This window comes from Acomys russatus, chromosome 19 (genome assembly GCF_903995435.1).
Source record: "Acomys russatus chromosome 19, mAcoRus1.1, whole genome shotgun sequence".
Lineage (NCBI taxonomy): Eukaryota > Metazoa > Chordata > Mammalia > Rodentia > Muridae > Acomys > Acomys russatus.
The window spans coordinates 19,729,253-19,744,323 of record NC_067155.1 but is presented as its reverse complement, the minus strand read 5'-3'; positions in this window follow the sequence as shown (position 1 = coordinate 19,744,323).

The following is a 15,071-nucleotide window of genomic DNA, read 5'->3' as shown; positions in this document are numbered from 1 at the left end:
ACCCCCCACTCTGGGAGCCCCAAGGAGAGGCGGGCACAGTGTCAGCCACTGCAGTGAAATGCTGGGAACAACTTCTTTCCTCAGCTCACAAGCTTTTCCCTTCTAGATCTTCCCTAAGTGAGCTTCCTAGTCTCTGTCCCTGGATCCCTCAATATGTGCTCTGTGCAGACGGGTCATCTGTGCCTCAGGGCCTTGGCACTTTGGCACCATCTGTCTGGTTTGCTTTTCCAGAGATCTGGGTGGCAGTTTCTCAGCTCAGTGCAAATTCCCGAGACAGGGTCTCTCTGTGTAGCCTTGGCTGTCCTGGACTCGCTTTGTAGACCAGGCTGGCCTCGAACTCACAGCGCTCCCCCTGCCTCTGCCTCCCGAGTGCTGGGATTAAAGGCGTGCGCCACCACTGCCCGACCTCTCTCAAGTCTTAAAGTTATTATGCTACTTAAATTTTAATATGACTAGCAAACAATATTAACATTTAAATATTTCAGATGTGTACAATACAGAAACTGTAAAATGAACATTCAGCTTACTCTTCACCCAAATTTAGCTGTGTGTGTGTGTGTGTGTGTGTGTGTGTGTGTGTTCTAGATAAATAGATCAATGGATGGATAGAGATGGGTAGATAGATGACAGATAGGATAGATGATAGATCAAGAGATAGTTGGATATATATATTGTGTGTATATATGTGTGTGTGTGTGTGTGTATATATACACATACATGCACACTCACACACATCCAAGTCAATAGATTGATGGATGGATGGATGGATGGATGGAAAATCAAGAGATTTCAAATTTGTACTGACTGAACTATTATTATTATTATTACTTTGGTTTTTCGAGACTGGGTTTCTCTGTGTAGCCCCAGCTGTCCTGGACTCACTTTGTAGACCAGGCTGGCCTCAAACTCACAGAGATCCACCTGCCTCTGCCTCCCGAGTGCTGGGATTAAAGGTGTGAGCCACCACCGCCCAGCTCTGACTGAATTATTTATAGAATTTATGGATAGGATGTTTTTGTTTGAGTTTTATGGGTCTCTCTCCTGTAATCCATTGTAACTTTGAACTCCTAACCATCCAGCCTCCATCTCCCAAATGCTGGGGTTACAGGCACACCTGGTGAGAAACAGGGTGCCTTTTAGCTATATCTAGGCAGCTGCTGCTTCTGAATAAAGTCCTTTTGACATAAGTATAGTCAGATGAACAGTTTCAAAGAATAACATGAATAAAGGCACTTTATCTAAGCGTGAGACTTTATTTGACTTCTCCAGGTTTTCCCGCTGAAGTCCTTGCAGCCTGGGGTCAGATCACCATGGCACTTTGCACAAGTTGTCCCTCGCGCTCCTGCCGTCCTCTTCCCTCGTCTGGCCTTTCTTGCTTCCGTGACTTGTGCGTTTTGAGAGCGGATCTTATTTTGTGGATTTCCCCCACCCCATCCCACTCCCGTCTTTATGATTTGATTCAGGTCACTCACTCCAGGTAGGAACACGAGTGATGTGTGTGTCCTTTGCAGGACGTTGTGTCAAGTTGGGTCTTGTTTTTAAGTCTGAGCAGCCTAGAAAAGGACATATATATTTCAGGATGTCCATTACTTGGGCCTGAACCCACAGTCACTGCCAAAACGTGAATGCATATAACCACTGCCCGCGCCTATGTCCACAGCCACTGCCCACGCCTATGTCCACAGCCACTGCCTGCTCCTATGTTCGCGGCCACTGTCTGCTCCTATGTTCGCGGCCACTGCCTGCTCCTATGTTCGCGGCCACTGCCTGCTCCTATGTCCATGGACACTGCCTGCTCCTATGTCCACGGCCACTGCCCACGCCTATGTCCACAGCCACTGCCCACACCCTTGTCCACAGCCACTGCCCACACCTATGTCCGTGGCCACTGCCCATGCATGAATTCCCACACTTATTACCTGAGCCCGAGGCCAGAGCAGTCATCACCTAAGCCTGAATCCACACGACTATCATCTAAACCTGAATCTGTGAAGTTCCTAAATGCCTAAGCCTGAGTCCACACAATCATTGTCTCTAGACAGCCATTGTCCAAACTGCCACATTTTCCTCCAAGGTTCCTAACCTCCTACACCCAACCACCTAAACATGATGCCTGCTACAGCTAGCCCAAATTTGCACCAGCTTTACGGCCTTGTTTCTCTCACGTGCACAATGGCCAGACACACTGATGAGTATATAATGTCACCAACTCCTCAGATTATGCAGCCTTCAAGTTGTACTCAAATTCTGAATGTTTGGGATGAGTGTCTTGCTTGATCAAATTATTCTTTTAGCCAGGTGTGGTGGCGCACGCCTTTAATCCCAGCACTCGGGAGGCAGAGGCGGGCAGATCTCTGTGAGTTCGAGGCCAACCTGGTCTACAAAGTGAGTCTAGGACAGCCAGGGCTACACAGAGAAACCCTGTCTAAAAAACAAAAAACAAAAAACAACAAAAAAATTATTCTTTTACCATGTGTATAAGCAACGTGTGTAAATATGCCTGGTACCTTGCACGGACTCTAGCCTATTCGGGGAGGGGAATGGGGGAGCTGTGCAATGCTGCTTCGGGCTGATGGGAAACTGCTGGCACAGTTCAAAGGCAAAGTCTTCTCCAATGGCAAGTGTGGTAGGACGGACAGCCACAGCCCCCATAGTGGTCATGGGTGCCTATCTCCCTGAGCCTGAGACACAAGGACTTGCTGCGGGCTTGTTTAAGAACAACAGTCAGAATGTAATGTATTTTTCTTTATTGGGGGAGGAGGGGAGTGACAAAGAGTTTTCTGTATAATGTAGATTTCTAAGGCCTGATAAGGCTGAGTCCTGCTTTCTCCTTCTTCCTTGTTCTGTTTTCCATTTCAGGACTGAGAACCTTCTGCTTTTCAAATGTTCATTTCAGGGCTGAGGTTGTCATTCAGTGGTAGAGCCTAGAATCCCCCAGTGAGGGGCTGGGGTGTGGCTCAGTGGTAGAGCCCCTGCCTAGGATCCCCCAGTGAGGGCCTGGGGTGTGGCTCAGTGGTAGAGCCCCTGCCTAGAATCCCCCAGTGAGGGGCTGGGGCGTGGCTCAGTGGTAGAGCCCCTGCCTAGAATCCCCCAGTGAGGGGTTGGGGTGTGGCTCAGTGCTTAGTATATGCAATGCCCTAGAGTCCATCCTCACTAACACAGTAATACACACACATGCACATACATGCACATGCACACACACACGCACATACACACCAGCAGGGTGCTGGAGAGATGGCTCAGTGGGTAAGAGCACATACTGGCCTTACAGAGGGCTCAAATTCAGTTCTCAGCACCCATATCAGGCAGCTCACAGCCACCTGTGACTCCAACTCCCGTGGAGGACCCAATATTCTCCTCTGGGCATCTCCTACACACATGTGGGGTGTGCATGTGTGTCTATCCTCCACACTCCTCACCTCCACGATGCTCTGCCCCAGGCTGTGGGGCCAAAGAAGAAATCTTTCTGTGTGTTGTTTCTGTCACAGCAAAGATAACATTCCAGGCCACTCCACTTAAATGCTTAACTCCCCACCAGAGCCCTGAGCTGTTACAATTTGATGATCATCCGTCACGTGCATACATACAAATAAATAAATAAATAAAAACATAGATTGTCTTTTCTAATTAACAAAATGATCATTTCAAGACCATTCTTGGCCCAGGGTGGATCAGCCTCTGTACCAGAGCCCCGAATTTATATTCTGTCTGACTATCTCATTCCCTTCTTCCTTCTCTTCTCCCTCCCTCCCTCTTCCTCCCCCACTTTCTCCCTCCCCAATTCCAGTTGTTAAAATTGAATCTGACGTCCCACCCCGCCCTGTGTGTTGAATGTTTGGTCCCTAGCTGCTGGCACTATTTGAAGGGGTTCTAGAAACTTCCGGAGGCCTAGCTAGAAGAGGTGAGTGATTTGTGCCGTTGCCTCTGAAGGTCTCATCTTCAGACATGTTTTCTGCTTCCATCACGAAGTCAGAAGTCTCCTCTTCCTAAACGCCCACCTTCACCGTGTTCTGCCCCAGAACGTGGGGAGGAGTGGCCCAAGGGCTGGATCTCCTAAGCCGTGAGTCAAAAGGAACCCTTTCAGTAGGTTGTTTCTGTCACCTGTCTGCCCACCCAACGCAAAAGTAACATTCCAGGCCTCGACACTTAAACCTGTGTTCCACTAGAGCCCTGAGCTGTTGCCGTTTGATGCTAATCCGTTCCAGCTCCCATGAAGGCAGGTCCCAGAGTCCCTCGCGTGCAGTGTGTGTCCTCCATCGCTCCCAGGCCTGGCCCCAGGGAATGTTTGCTGACTGTGTGGCCCTGGTTGTGACCTTGACTTTAAGTATGTGTTTGAGACTTTCTGATAAGATAGTGGGCCCAGCAGTGCCCTTCACTTTGCGGTGCTTCCCACCTCCCCATCACCTGCAGGTACAGGAGGTCAAAGCAGACACTGGGCAGGCAAAGACGTTACATGTCACTCTTTCTCAGTCCCTTCTCAGGCACAGGTGACAGGTGAAAGAACAGAGGGCAAGGTCACACACACACACACACACACACACACACACACACACACACACACAGTAAGCTTGCTAATTGGGTAGCCAATCCTCCTCCACCCTGTCCCTCTCCCACCATAGACCGGATCAGAAAGGCCCTGGGAGAGCCCTCCGCCTCCTCAGAGAATGGCCCAGCTGTCCTGTTACAGTACTTTGTATCCGTTTCGGCCTACAAAGCAAATAACTGACACAGGGAGACTGAAACGTACTTTAAAGCTGCCAGCACTTTGCCAGGCAAAGTCTAAACTGATTCTAATCTACTCGTAAACTGAACAAACTACTTTATACCTTATAACTACATATATTCCAAGCACTTGCCACCTTGACCCCTGGGCTGGTCTGCGTCAAGTTCCCACCGTCCTCCTCCAACCAGCAAAAAAAAAAAAAAACTGTTGGGGCTGGGGCGGTGGTGACGCACACCTTTAATACCAGCACTCGGGAGACAGAGGCAGGTGAATCACTGTGAGCTCGAGGCCAATAATACCTTTTGGGTCATAACGGTAGAGGTGTAATCTCCAACAGCCTAGTGGATGGGGAAGTGAAGAGCCTTCTGGCTGGTGTAGGGGCTTTGGCATTCGTAAGTGCATGAGACTAGGGGTTGAAGAGCTCTGATATGGAGCCACAGGGACACAAGGGAAGTGGTCCTTTCTGGTAGGCAGAAAGCCATTTCACAGGTGTCTGAGGAATGCCACCAGCAATCCTTCTACAGCCATTGACCTAACACACACGATTCAGCAGTGTTATTCTAAAGTGCGAGTCTCCTGCCGCCGGTCCAGAGGGTAAGCACGCCGGGCTGCTCTTCCAGAGGACCCAGGCTCGTTCCCAGCATCCCACATGGCAGCCCACAACTATCTGAAACTCCCTAGTTCTAGGGGGATCCACCAACTCTTCCATGGGCAACAGGCACATACATCACACATACATATACACAGGCAAAGCACTCACACTTATCAACTAAAAATAAATGTGCGTTTTATTATTTATTTATTTATTACTTGATGAGAGTGTAGCTTAGTTGCTGGAGAATTTGTGTAGCATGCATGAAGCCCTGGTCTCAGTTCCCAGCACCACACACCCAGGTAACGGTGGCACTCACCTTTAATTCCAGCACTCTGGAGGTAGGAGGATCAAAGGTTCAAATCCATCCTCAGCAATATAGAAAGGTACAGGCTATAATAGGCCTTGTCTTAAATTTACACACACACACACACACACACACACACACACACACACACACACACACCTTAGTGTTCTTTTACAGCCAAAGTAACTCAAGAATTTTTTAAAGATTTATTTCAGGGTTTTTTTTTGTTTTTGCTTTGGTTTGGGTTTTCCGAGACAGGGTCTCTCTGTGTAGCCTTGACTGTCCTGGACTCACTTTGTAGACCAGGCTGGCCTCGAACTCACATCGATCCGCCTGCCTCTGCCTCCCGAGTGCTGGGATTAAAGGTGTGCGCCACCACCGCCCGGCTGATTTATTTCAGTTTTAAATGTGTATGTCTCTGAGTGGGAATGTATTATGTATGAGTGCAGGTGTCCACAGAGTCCGGAAGGAAATGTCTGATCTCCTGGAGCTGGAGTTACAGGCTATTGTGAGCCTCTTGGCTTGGATACTAGAACTGAAGGGTTCTCTGCAAAACAGCCGGTGTTCTTACACGCTGAGCCATCTCTCCAGCGCAAGGTTCCTATTTCTTTATCCTCCCAGAATAGCTAGACCCCTTCCCGACTCACAGCTCTGCGCCTGGTGTTCAGGTTGGAACTTTCTTCTACATTTTTTTGGGGGAGGGGAGGGTCCGAGTCAGGGTTTCTCTGTGTATTCCTGGCTGTCCCGGAACTTGCTTTGTAGACCGGTTGGCCTTGAACTCAGAGACCCGCCTGCCTCTGCCTCCCAAAGGCGTGTGCCACCACCACCACCACCGCCCGGCTCTCTTTGCCTTTCTCTTAGACAGAGCCTCAAACTGGCCTCAAAGTATGTAGCCAAGGATGACCTTGAACCCCTAGCTCTCTAGCCTTCATCTCCAGAATACCGGGATGACAGGGTGGGGCCACCACATCCAGTTTCTGGGGTGCTACTGATGGAATCGAGAGTTTCCTGCACACTGGGCAAATACTGTAGCCATGGAGCTGCACTTGTCTTTTGAGAAAATATCTGTAGTTCAAAGTATTTATCAAACTCATGATCCCCCTGCCTCAGCCTCCTGAGTGTCAACATAACATCAAATTGGTTTCGGTTTTCTGAGACAGTGTCTAACCCTTAAACTCACCGTCCTCCTGCCTCCCAAATACAGGGATTTCAGACCTGTTCTACTGTGGCAGTTTGAATGAGAAATGACACTCATGGGGCTGGAGAGACGGCTCAGAGGTTAAGAGCACTGTCTGCTCTTCCAAAGGTCCTGAGTTCAATTCCCAGCAACCACATGGTGGCTCACAGCCATCTATAGTGAGATCTGGCGCCCTCTTCTGGCCTGCAGGTGTACATGCAGGCAGAGCACTGTGTACATAATAAATAAATAAATCTGAGAGAGAGAGACCACACCCACACCCATCTGCCTCAGCACTGCACCGACACTGTTGTCAATAGGCATTTGCTCTTGGAAGGGGAGTCCCACAGCACCTGCAAAATAGACTCAACAGTACCACGAGGACAGGTGCCTGGGCACCCACACAGGCAGCAGGTGAATGGAAAAGCAGGAACCTCCTCAAAAAATCTTTACTTGCTCTTAACATTTGCCGATTAGCCTGGAGGGCTCCCTCAAGGGCAGGCGGTTGCTGACGTCCAAGGTCAGAGGCTGCAAGGACAGATGGAACTCCCCTCGGTGGGGTGGGCTTTCAGGACAAAGTCACAAACTCTGTTTCCAGGATTAATGTAACGGAGCTGGCCACTACGACGCAACCCACGAGGATGCTGCAGACGCTGAATCCCAGGGCTAGCCTGGAGTTCCTCTGTGCTCTCCTCCAATCCCCATCATAGTTGGCTTCCCGGGTCTGTGGAGGCAAGATGGGTCTCAAAAGGAAAAGGGGAAATGGGCGGGGCATCCGGGGAGGGGCATCCGGGGAGAATGCAATATCAGGACCGGTGGAGTGAGGAATAAAGAGGGGGTGGGGCGGGGCCTCAGTCCCCAAAGGAAGAGGAAGTAACCAGGAGGGGCACAGGATGAGAGAGTGGAGCTAAGCGGGACCCAGGAGTTGAAGGAACCATGAGGCACGAGCAGCCAGAGGGTGAACAGGGAGGGAGCCACCCCAGTGAGACTCGAAGAGGTCCCTGAGGGACAAGACCGGGAGCTGGGAGCTGGACTGCGCCCACCTTGAGAGAGAACAGCAGGGCTGGGATGGCCAGCAGCACGCAGAAGCAGAAGGATGCCATGGACAGAAACAGATAGTCCTTCGCCGGCTCAGGCCAGGCGATCAGCATGACGGGTCCTGACCCAGGTAATCTCTGATGGCCCTGGGATTCCACGTCCTTCATCTTGGTCCCAGCGACCGTGGGTCCTGGCCTGAGGAGGAGATCCTGGGTCAATAAAAGCTTGTACGCCGGAGGGTAAAGGGATCGGGAAGGGAGCATGCTGAGCTCCCAAGGAAAAGAGGGGCCAGAGCCAGGCCTTGGTGGTGTAAGGCCATATCATCCAAGGAGCTCAGGAAGTGGCTGGAAGTTCAAGACCCACCTGGACTACAAAACATGCTAAAGGCCAGCCTGAGCAACCTCGTGAGAAGACCCTGCCAAATAAATAAATAAATAAATAAAAAGAGGCTGAGAATTTAGCTCAGTGGTAAAACATGGCTACAGTAGGTCCCATGAGGAGCTGCAGGTGTGGCTCTGCAGTAGCAGGGAGGGGCGGGGGCTGGTGCATGATCCAACCAGCATTTAGAACTCTTGCCTAAAAATCCACCAGTAAAGGGGCTGGAGGCATGGCTCAGCGGTAGAGCCTTGTGGGCATCTGGGTTCAATCCCTACTGTATCAAGAAGGAGAAAATAAATAATCCGCCAAGCCGAATGAACTACAGCACACCTCCATGTTGCTCTGGAATACCCTTGCTGGCCCCATATCCCATTCCATCCCACGTGTTTCCTGGAATCCTTCCCTGTCTCTCTCAATTATTTTTCCTTCTCTTAAATCCTGCTTTCGCGTACGCAAAACACAGACACACACACACGCACGCACACACAAACACACACACTCTTTCCTCCCTCTTTGTCCATAACTCATCACACACCGGAGGTCTGTCTGTAGGTCTTTGCTCCCTCTCTCCCTGAGACAGCCTTGGCAGTCGGACTCACTGGGCGTGGCCTCTCTAGCGCCCCACCGCTTCATTATGATTGGCCACTCTCTGGTGGGTGTGTCTGCAGTGCTTAAACCTGATTGGTTCAGTGTCTTTAAAGTGGCATGAAAAAAGCCACACCTTTTTTCTTCCCGCTCTTGTGGTTGATGCATTGAGTCAGGAACCCTAATTAGTTATTGGCCCTTTTGGGGGCCCCCCACCCCCCGATTTGAACTAACTACATCAGTGTCCAGTGTGTGGGTCGCACTCCCAGCCTGAACGTGACCAATTAGAGCAACGTGCCCATCACATCACGGTACCATCCTGAGATTTACGCCCAGGCTGCACCTTCAGGACTGCACAGTGACTCAGGCCAACAAGACCCTGGCTTTCCTAGAGTTCACGGTTCACGGCATAGAGAAAAAAAAGGAGCCGGGCGTGGTGGCGCACGCCTTTAATCCCAGCACTCGGGAGGCAGAGGCAGGCGGATCGCTGTGAGTTCGAGGCCAGCCTGGTCTACAAAGTGAGTCCAGGATGGCCAAGGCTACACAGAGGAAACCCTGTCTCGAAAAACCAAAAAAAAAAAAAAAAAAAAAAAGAAAAGAAAAGAAAAAGAAAGAAAAAAAAGGGGGGGCGGGGGAGGCGGGGTAAATAAAATCGGCTGTGAGCCAAATGTGTTGTGGTTTGAATTTAACGTGCCCCCTCCCTGCAGCTCACATTCTGAACATTTGGTCCCTGGGTTTGTGGCACTTTGTGAAAGCCGTGGGATCTGGCAAGGGAAGGAAGTCTGGTGGTGGTGGGGCCCCTTGAAAGTTGTTTCCCACTCGGGAGGCAGAGGCAGGCCGATCGCTGTGAGTTCGAGGCCAGCCTGGTCGACGAAGCGAGTCCAGGACAGCCAAGGCTACACAGAGAGACCCTGTCTCGAAAAACAAAAACAAAAACAAAAAGTTGTTTCCCAGCCACCGGTACAATCGTAGCTAAAGACTACGGGAATGGCAAATGGGCGGCCCTGCGGAGGTTGTTCCGCAGCCTTAGTTACAGTTGTAGCTTCCGTTTCCTGTCAGTGGCCATGTGGACAGCACCTGGTGTTGGTCCTGCTGTCACTAATTCGCCAGTTTTCTCCCACTAAAGGGTGCCCTCGGGGAGGTGAGCCAGGGCTCTTGAGCTTTGGGAGGTAAAGAGAAGCTCACAGGTCTGAGAGAGCCGAGGCTCTTCAAAGCCTCCCCCGCACCCCCAGCAATTAAAAAAGCAAAACAGCTGGAGGAGGAGGAAGTAAGCGCCAGCACTTATTTACCCAACCAGGGTTTCCAGATACTAGCGATGGGGAATTAAAACCAAGTGGGGTTGGAGGAGTCTCAGGAACACTGAGGCTGAGACAAGTTTATTGCGTGCAATCAGACCTTTTTTGGGGGGGAGGGGAGGGGTTCGAGACAGGGTTTCTCTGTGTAGCCCTGGCTGTCCTGGACTCGTTTTGTAGACCAGGCTGGCTTCGAACTCACAGCGATCTGCCTGCCTCTGCCTCCCAAGTGCTGGGATTAAAGGCGTGCGCCACCACAGAATGGCTCTGGGGGATTAAAGCCGTTGAGCTATAGCTGCTCCTGAGTGGCATTCCAGCCGTACACACAGCCCAGGGAGTGTGACCGCAATCCTGACTCTTCGGCGGCGGCGGGGTGGGGATGGGGCATCAGGAGAGCAGTCAGCTGTGTCCTGAATTCCAGGCCAGCCTGAGCCATATGAAATCCTTTCTCAAATGCTGGGGTTGTAGGTGACCACGCCTCACCAGGTTCTTTTGGTTTGTTTGGGGAGTTTTGTTTGTTTGGTTGGTTGGTTGGTTGGTTTTTTGAGACAGGGTTTCTCTGTGTAGTCTTGGCTGTCCAGGACTCGCTGTGTAGACCAGGCTGGCCTCGAACTCACAGAGATCTGCCTGCCTCTGCCTCCCCATGCTGGGATTATGGGCATGCACCACTGAGCCGGCTGAGCCGGGTTCTTTCTTTTTTTTTTTTTTTAATTTTTTATTTAACTTTAATTTGTGTGCATTGGTGTGAAGGTGTCAGATCTTGCAGTTACAGGCAGTTGTGAGCTGCCATATGGGTGCTGGGAATTGAACCCGGGTCCTTTCGAGGAGCAGGCAGTGCTCTTAACCACTGAGCCATCTCTCCAGCCCCCTATTGATTTTTAGTTGGCAAGATTTTACTATTCAGACCCGGCAGGCCGTCTTGAACTCCTGTGCAGACTAGGCTGCCTCCAACTGACCCTTCTTTTTATTTATTCTGAGACAGAGTCTCGCTATGTAGTCCTGGAGCTTGCCGTGTAGACCAGGTTGGCCTTGAAATTTTACCTGCCTCCAGTCTCCCAAGGGATAGGATTAAAAACGAGCGGCACAATGTCTAGGTTTCTTTTTTCTTTTTTTAAGATTTATTTATTTAGTATACAGTGCTCTGCCTCCATGACAGAAGAGGGCATTAGATCACATTATAGATGGTTGTGAGCCACCATGTGGGTGCTGGGAATTGAACTCAGGACCTCTGGAAGAGCAGTCAGTGCTCTTAACCTCTGAGCAAGCTCTCCAGCCCATGTCTAGGTTTCTTACTGGATTCGGAGGCCTTCCATGCCCCTGTCCCCAAGAGCTAGACTTTCCCCACAAGCCATCCCTGGGAGGGTACAGCGAGAGGACTATGTTCGCACACGCCCTGGTCCCCCCACCCTAGGCCTGAAGTGCCTAAAAAGCAGCGGGACCACGCCCACCTCCTGAGGACAGCCAATCAGGACAGGAGATGCTCTCCCCGCGCCCCCGCCCCCTCCATTGTGCCTTCGACGGCACAAGCTCTTAAGATTCTAGGTCGAGCCCAGGGAGGCCCTGCGGGCCCGCGTCCTTGCGTGAGAAGGCCATGGACGCACCTCCACCGAGTGCTCCTGAAGCTGCCGCGGCTCGCAGAGCGAGGACGCCGCTAAACCGCCCGCAGACCACGGAAGAGCTGACATTTTACGCTAAGAACCACTCCGTCCTGACCGTCCTCGCGCTCATTCTTTTCCCGCCCCTAGGATTGGGGGGCTTGTACTTCAGCCGCCAGGTAAAACCATTCCCCCCCCCCCGCGTCCCCCCAGATACCGCATCCTGTCCTCCTGTCCCCTCGGCCTGGGGTGGGGCTCGCGCCCCGCGCCCTCCCGCCCCCCCACAGTGACTATGGGGCGCCAACCCTCCTCCCCCTTTCCAGAGAGCTTTTGACTTCAGAACCCCTTACCCATACTCCCCACCCTTTCAGACCAACGAGGACAACAAATGCAGCAACTGGGAAGACGCCTACCGCAACTCCACTCGAACCATTTGGTGCGATGTATTAGCCATAATCGTGGGTTTCGGTCTCATTTACACGTACATCCTAGTTTTATGAAGGCTAAGAGCCCAGGCATCCACGGGGCTGCGCTCCCAACAGACACGCCCACCAAGAGGAAACTCAGAGCTTCAGACATCTTACCCCCGCCCCTCGCCAGAGCCAAGAATCCTACCAACCTAATAAATAAATGGACATCGGAGCAACCCGCCTTTCCAAGGGACCACCCGCCCCCCCCCCCCCAAGCCGCTGTCTCTGGTCTGTCAGCTCATTTTCATTCGGCTGCCTCAGCTGTCCCCACACACCTCTTGAAGGCCCCACGCCACAAGCCCTAAATCTGCATAAGCCACCGAGCTGCTCTTTCATGACGAAAATAAAAATTAAAAAAAATTAAATTTAAAAAAATAAAAAGATTTTAAAAAATCATATTTCTTAGCCCAATACAATTGAAGGGAATATTCAGCCATCTTGTCCAAGTCTGCACCTTTAAATCTCTGTCTTTCCCAAAGCTTGCCTTTCACCAGAAACTAGCTGACCCTGTTGTGAGTCAGCAGTTAGACTAAGGACAGATAGAGAGGGAGCGACCCTGTTGTGAGTCAGCAGTTAAACTAAAGCTAGATGAGGACAGAGCAAGATACCCTGTGTGGCAGGACATTATGACCCTGCCTGGAATTCCCTGTGTTTTGAGAAAAGCCTGCAGCTGGGTTGCTACAGCAATATGCTTCCCTGCCTTCTGACTTATAAAAGCTGCTGCCTGACTAATAAAGTTTGAGAGTTTGATCAATCAGACTTGCTCTCCTTTCTTGTGTCTTGCATTCTCAACAGGTGACCTACCTCCCGAGTTTTAGTCGAACCCCGAAGGCCAGGGCAAGAGACCCTGTCTCAAAAAAAAAAAAAAAAACAAAAACAAAAACAAAAAACAAAAAGAGGAGGAGGAAAAACAGAGACTTCAACCATAGGGATTAATTCCATCTCTATAATCCCAAAACTCAGAAGGTAGGAATGGAACAACGGAGATTTCAAAGCCAGCCTGGGCTGTATAAACAAGACCTTGTCCCAACAGGGTAACAAAAGCCACCAACAAGAGCACAGGGGCCTCCCCCATGGCTTCAGGTGGCAGCACAAGCTTGCAAGAGAAGGGGAACATTTCAGAGAACAAAAATGTTTTTTCTTCCGAGACAGGGTTTCTCTGTGTAGCCCTGGCTGTTCTAGACTCGCTTTGTAGACCAGGCTGGCCTTGAACTCACAGCGATCCCCCTGCCTCTGCCTCCTGAGTGCTGGGATTAAAGGCGTGCGCCACCACGCCCGACCTCTCTCAAGTCTTAAGGTTATTATGCTACTTAAATTTTAATATGATTAGCAAACTTAATATTCACATTTAAATATTTCAGATGTGTACAATACAGAAACTGTAAAATGAACATTCAGCTTACTCTTCACCCAAATTTAGCTGTCTCTGTGTGTGTGTGTGTGTGTGTGTGTGTGTGTGTGTGTGTGTGTGTTTTCGAGACAGGGTCTCTCTGTGTAGCCCTGGCTGTCCTGGACTCGCTTTGTAGACCAGGCTGGCCTTGAACTCACAGCCATCCTCCTGCCTCTGCCTCCCGAGTGCTGGGATTAAAGGTGTACACCACCACGCCCGGCTGGATATAACTGTTTAAAGCACTCCCTGCTTTTGAAGACAACCAGAGTTCAGTTCCCAGCACCCACGTCACATGGCTCAGAACCTCCTATAACTCCAGCTGCAGCGGATCCAACAGACTCTTCTGCCCCTCCACAGACACCACACACACGGTTGGCATCCACACAGATACATATTCATACACACAAAACATATATTTTATACAATCACATAAACATACAATAACATATATTATGCATAACTATATATTTTATATGTAATGCACATATAATTTTAGGCCAGGCATGGTGGGGAATGCTTTTAGCCCCACCACTGGGGAGGCGGAGGCAAGTGGATGTCTGAGTTCCAGGCCAGCCTGGACTACAGAGCGAGCTCTAGGACGCCCAGGGCTACACAGAGAAACCATCTTTGTACTAAGAATGAAGCACGCCAAAAAAAAAAAAAAAAAGTGCGGGAAGCTGTACTAGGTAGGTAACACAGCTTGAGTCAGTTTAGGAGCAGGGTCAACTGAGATTTGACCAGCAGGTGAGCAACACTGCCGCCTGTTGGTACCTTGCTGCAATGTCATTTTTTTTTTTTTTACCTCATGTGTTAGGGGGGTTCTGTGCGTGTGTCTTTGTGCAAAGCTAGGGTACGGGCCTGTCTGTGAGTGTTTAAAGGTAAGAGGGCATCATTCATATCCGCCTCTATCGTTCGCCACCTTAGTTTTTTGAGACAAGGTCCCTCGCTGAACCTGCTGCTTGTCGTTTGGACAGGATTGACCCAGCGAGCTCCTAGGAACCGCTTTGCTCCTCTCCTGGTGCTAAGATTACAGACAGGCCACAAACCCTGGTTTTTTTGTTTTTGTTTTTGTTTTTGATTTTACATGGGCCTAGGGATCCGAACTTACGCTAGTGCAGCAAGGGGATTCAAGATCAGCCTCGGCTACAAAGCCAGTGGGGGCCCAGCCTGGGCTACCCAAGACTTTCTCAAACAGAGGCTTAGAGAGATGGCTCAGTAGTGTTCCCAGCACCCACCAAAAAAAAAAAAAAGCTGAGCCTTGGGGGCACAATGCCTGAAGCTTCAGCATTGTAGGATCAGAGACAGACACACACAGCCAGACACACATCCATACCATAAGTATAAAAATATTCTTTAGAGCCGGGCGTGGTGGCGCACGCCTTTAATCCCAGCACTCGGGAGGCAGAGGCAGGTGGATCACTGTGAGTTCGAGGCCAGCCTGGTCTACAAAGTGAGTCCAGGACAGCCAAGGCTACACAGAGATACCCTGTCTCAAAGAACCAAAAAGAGAGATGGAAGGGGGGT